This window comes from Schistosoma mansoni, chromosome 1, assembly GCF_000237925.1.
Source record: "Schistosoma mansoni strain Puerto Rico chromosome 1, complete genome".
Lineage (NCBI taxonomy): Eukaryota > Metazoa > Platyhelminthes > Trematoda > Strigeidida > Schistosomatidae > Schistosoma > Schistosoma mansoni.
This window is the reverse complement of record NC_031495.1, coordinates 19,920,436-19,926,435: the sequence shown is the minus strand read 5'-3', so window position 1 is coordinate 19,926,435 and position 6,000 is coordinate 19,920,436. Positions and strand designations below refer to the sequence as shown.

At 30.6% G+C, this 6,000-nt stretch overlaps 1 non-coding gene across 1 annotated transcript; it reads right to left on the bottom strand.

Annotated features, from left to right (window-relative positions):
• Positions 1–4,735: 4,735 nt before the first annotated feature.
• Positions 4,736–4,802, bottom strand: Smp_tRNA_00546_Gln_TTG.1.1. The gene has a single exon. It is a non-coding gene (tRNA).
• Positions 4,803–6,000: the final 1,198 nt, after the last annotated feature.

Sequence of the window (6,000 nt, the reverse complement as noted above, 5' to 3'; positions counted from 1 at the left end):
ACCTGTCTTAACCTACTTCCTGTTCAAGAGAGATGAGATTTCAGGAAGAAACGACGGAAGAATTCGTACATTATGGTAAAGAAGCTTTACTGTAGATCTATTGATTTCACTAAACGATATCAGATGTTCATCAAAAAATCTACGAGTAGATCATTGCCTTTTAAAAGTTACTACTAGTCCTATTTGTGAATTTACATATGTCGGCTGACGCCAACACAGTAAAAGGACTGAAAGAAGAGTTCGTAATATATTTTCTGATCACATTCCCACGAATTTACGTCTGAAAGAGATTAAAGTATTCACAAGTACAATAATCATGCACTTTTTGGACTGTGAATATAATGTGGTAATCTCTGAAGTATTCATGCTTCATGCTTTTCAGAGGTAATGAACCACAACCAGTTCGTGATATGAAACTTAAAATCCAATAACCTCCACAAAACCAATTAATCACATGTTTTATATTTTATCCATCTTATTATGAATTTCACTTCCATTTCAAACACCCATAGCAATTTCACTCGTTAAATTAGGTCAAAGCTCTATTGTGTTTTTTTGTATTATAAGGCCATATGAAGCTTATGAGAAGCCATGATAGAGATTGGATTCGTTTTATTCTGCAAATCTTGTTGTTTTTGTTTTCGCCTATATTTATTGACCAAATGGAAAACATATCCTATCTAGAGGACATATTACTAATCCTCTATTTTTATTTTCTTCAACACCTACGCATATAACTTTAAGCTCATTATGACCTTGAAACTATTGACATCCAATAGTCTCTGAATGCTTTGTCTGTATTCACGGGTTTGTTATCTTTTACATTTTCTTAAACATTGACAAAAAGCACCCGGGTACCTTGGCATCACACTTTGTCTTATGATCTGTTTAATTATGATTACGGAGAAATGAAAAGGGTATGAGGATGTAAGCGTATTTCAAAACCATGATATTGTATGAGAAAAATTATAACTTCAGCAAACAATAAATTTATTCAATAAAACATCGAAGAACTATCATTCCATTCCAAACCAGCTACCCAACGACATCATCCATGTTGTGTGACCTTGAATTGTTAGTTTTGAAGCTGTGTGAGGTAATCGGTGTAAATTGCTGAGGTATCCTAAACATGGATACAGCGTCTACCTAATAAATCGTGATTCTTATTGTTTTTTAGTTAGTATCGTTCTTTGACAAAGCTATATAATAGTAAACAACTAACCAGTTTGAAATAAGCATATATTCATATTAGCCAGTAATAAAACTAACTCGGTGATATAAGAAAATATTAACCTCCATTCAATCCTATAAAATACATTTGTATCCTCAATCGGTAGACAAAAACGATTCCCGTTACTCTGGGTTGTTTATCCCAACTGACTAGTGTACGTAATTACCTTCTAACAAAAAAATTTACCAATGGTTGAGTAACTCACTAATATATATGTTTTCAAATTCCTTTACAAGTATGTTTTTTAATGTTTTTCATGTATAACATACGGGAAATGTTTTATACTTTTTTCAACATATTTTACCATACACGACGCTTTTAGATTGCTTCTCCTTTCGTTACCAACTGTAAAGTCAGTGAAAAAACCACTCAAAAATGAGTGAGTTTCTAACAGATGTTTATTTTCATGTTATGATCTTTCACTAGTACACAACAACAATTGCATGCTGGATCAAATCTAGGACACAGTTCATAACAATGAAGATGGTTTAAGGTCATTGGTTTAGAACTAATTGATTAGCATTTTCGGTGTCAGTGAATTAATGGTACTATGCAATAATTATCCAAATGTTATAAGTAACGATTGTATCAGTTTTGATTTGACTGAATCCTCAGGTATCAAGGTTTCTTACTAAGAATTTACATGACTCAAGATCAAAACTAATAACTAGTAAACTCTTGCTTATTATTTATTTCAGTGTTTTGTATTGAAGATTTTTTATTCATATACTTGGTTTATGAAAATGATTCTTCTAACTATTAAACCATTCCATTGAACGTAGAATGAACTTTTGTCACCTGCCATCAAGGGACTAATCGTTCAAGATTTTGAACAAAATAAAGAGAAATAGCTGAAGGAAGGCTCGGATCAGAAATTTATGCATAGTTGCAGCCTTAGCAATTCATGAATTCAAACTTGTTCTCTGTGTACAAAAGTGTCATGTTCAATCCTTCGTTCTACCATGATCTTTACAATTCTTCTAATTTTACAAATCGTCAGTACTATTTATTATATCATTCTTCAATTTCTTTATATTCTATAAAGTAGACAATCATCTTTTACAATGCTTAGACAAATTACTATTTCTTATTATTTCCAAGGACTGAAAACTCTTGATAACTTTGTTAAATGATTTGAATCCACTTCGTTTCTTTTGACTACGGACAGTTATATTCAATTCTTGAGAGGTTTAGTGACTTTACAATGCTTTATTTTGTTCATGGATTACTACATGTAATTCGATTGTACAGTTAAAGTTAGTGACATTTTTGGAAACCGAATTGTCTTCATTGAAGCGATCTAATTTTATTGGATTAATTCTGATATCTATCTCATCATTGTAGCATTTATTACTTTGGACTAATCCAACTTCCTATGGTTCTCAACCAACATCAAGACTTTTTTAATCAACGCTAAATGAAGTTAGAACATCTGTTTGTTTTAATAATCAATACTATCACATTAAGGTTGTAGATAGCTAAAGAAAACCTACAGAATAGATGTATATATTTTATTCTTTAACGACTGTTATTGTTGTATTTATGGACTACTAAAGAAAACTATTTGCAAGATTTTTTTTAAATCTAGAAATTCATGATCGCTGACATTTAAAATTCAGTTATTGAACAGTGACCAGTTATCTTCATAACTATCTAATTGAAAGCTTCACAGGTCAACTATTTTGTTTTTTGAGAAAACTAAAGAATTAATGCAAAAAGAATTGGATAGTAAAAGTTGTTTAACAAATGCTTTTTCTCTTACATATACTTTAAATATCTAACCTATCATTAGTGAGCAAGTATTATGGTGATCACTGGAGAAAAATAAACCAATTGACTAAAAGAATGTCAAACATCTAAAATAATTCAATTAAACTGTAAACAACAAGTCATATAGATAAATCATAACAAATAATTCCTTATTTCACTGTCACATTGGGTTAGAAATTATTTCACAATCAACAGAACCGGGTTTAACTTAATCTTACTTATTCTTCAGGGATTTTTAAAACTTATGACACTGATATAATATAAAGCTCAGTATTAACGTCTTGAATAGTTATACTTTTTGATCTGGGTTTAATCTCTAATAGATAATGCGCCTCTCAAAGTTACGTCTAACCGATGATTAATGATAAATTTAGAATAATCATTATGCAAGTATTCTTATCGACAACTTTCAGTTACATCATAATTAATAAGAGTTGCTTAATTTATCTTTTTCAGTGACGAACAAGATATTTCTCTTTTTTCAATCAGATATCAACGTTTTTCAATATTGATGCATATAGTTATGTCAGTTACACTTAACAACTATAGAAACTGAGCAAATTATGTTTAGTGAAAGTTAACCAGATGAAATACACAATAAGCCACTTCCTGATAACTGATACTCATCAATAAGAGAAACTTAATGCCCCAATCGAGAGGACTGAATACTTCAGTGGTAGCATCCTTGATTGTGAAACTAGGTGACTAGAATTCTAATTCCACAAGGAATATCTATTTCCAAAATATTACCTATGTATATTACTAACGAGTGCCAATTAATAGGAAACCTATGTCCAGGACTTCCACACAATCAACAAAATTATTAGCGCAATACAATGATTGACTGAAAATAGCTGCTATCTGTTTTAAAACATGAGTATCATGAATTTGATTAGGTTTTGATTTTAATGTTTTGAAATATCAACTTTAAGCGGAAGGTTGACAGAGTTCAAAGTTCGACGTAGATATTGTTACAAATGAAATAGATTAGCATACAAGTAGAAAGTGTACCATTTTTACAATACAACTACCTAAGAAAACATCCATACATATGTGAATTTACAAATAGTTTAGAAGACGAAATAACCTCTTATCTTTGTTTCTGGATTTCTTTACAATCGATAAAGAAAATAGTCCATCCTGGGCTTAAATGTTTAATGTATTACCAATTAGTTATACTAAAAACTGAAACACTTGTCCTAAACACTGGCAGTGTACCTTTCAATCAATAGATAGATTATAACCTACTATTAATTTCTCGTAAACAGATTCAAAAAAATGGTGAGTCATAATACTATGAATGTTTTATTATTGTTGTTGTTTATTTTATTCATTGATGTTTAACCTTAATTCGTTGTCATAACATTATATCATAATAATCTACAAAATCTAGGTTACTATTGTTTGGGTTACACTGCTATTGTTTAAATAAAACTGTAGCAATGAAATTTGAATGTTTTAGATAAATGAAATTCCAATGTTTGATATTCCATGTACTTTTAAATCCAAATAAGTTTGCTTAGTTTTGATAAAACTAGAATTTTTAAACAAAATTAGTTATCTTAGACAGGTACTGATGCTTTGTACCAGTTATGCAGTGATTGTTTTAATGTTTAATAAAACACAATTGTATTTTAAGCAAACATGGATAGTGGCTAGCAGTAGAATCCAGGACGCGCGTTTCGTCCTATTCGAGACCCGTCAGCTGGATGTACCTGCATCTCAGAGTTGATGTTCACTCTGGGACTCGAACCCAGTACCTTTCGCTTCAAACGCCATTGCGTTATCCACTCAGCTACTGAGTCCAGATAGACACTTGCTTGTGCAATGCGGTGAACTTTAAATTCACTCAGTATTACTTGTTTGAATCTTCCTATTGATGTTTAGGACTGCAACTGGTCAGTCTCTTATTGACATATGTGCATACTGTGCGTATTCCCTCGATATAGCCTAATATCAATTGTATTTGATTTTTCTCTCCAACATATAACAGCTTTCATTGTTAGGTATTTATCATATAAATTATATCTAATACAAAATATCTAAATTATACAAACATATTTGTGAAACGATACAGAGTTCATAAATATGTATAGTATATGTATAGGTATTGTAAATCCTGAATTCAACTCGTATTATAACTTGATGACTAAAACTACTACAACGCTCAGATTACTTATTTTAAAAATTTGTTCAACATTCATAGGCTAAAATTGTTCACAATGTTCTCAATTTATGATAAATGTTTTATGTTCAATGCTTGTAACGATATTTCCGTACGTCTAGTGAAAGAATGGTATGTTTTTCACCCAAAATTTTGCTTGAAAGCCTAACTCCAACTGTATCTGTGTTTTTCATCCAAGATTCTGGATAGTGCTACACTAGACATGTTAATAGCCGACAGTAGTGAATAACTTCAACCACTTGTTTTGAAATCTCTTATGAAAACTGAACAGGAATTCCTCACTAAATGAATAGAAAAATGACGGAAATTACTGAGTGGGATAGATTAAGTGAATAATGAAAATGTTCAGGATAACCTTAACTCTTTCGTCTGGAAAATACGTTATTCCTTCAAGTAGACATTGTCTTTTTAAATCTAAAGCGATTGTAATGAAAATATATTAAACTGAAAGACCAATCAGATTTCAAATGGAGATTTTAAATTTCTGACGTGAAATTCGGAAATCCATGTTAACTGTTCATGGGTTAAAGAGCAACTAATTGGTAAATATCTGTATCACTATTAAAATATTATTGATAATATTCGGTACCATGTATTTTAATACAGTTAATAATTATCGGTAGATACTATGCACTATTGCAATAAATTCCTGTCTAATAGTCATTTTACTTGTGAACATTAGAAAAATACACAGAAGTTTTTGAACAGGGATTGGTTACCATTTATCTTTACCTGAAAATGTTTACAAGCACTTTCACTCCCAAGATATTTCATTCATCTCATAATTAATTCAATTCATGATTTCGTACGTACT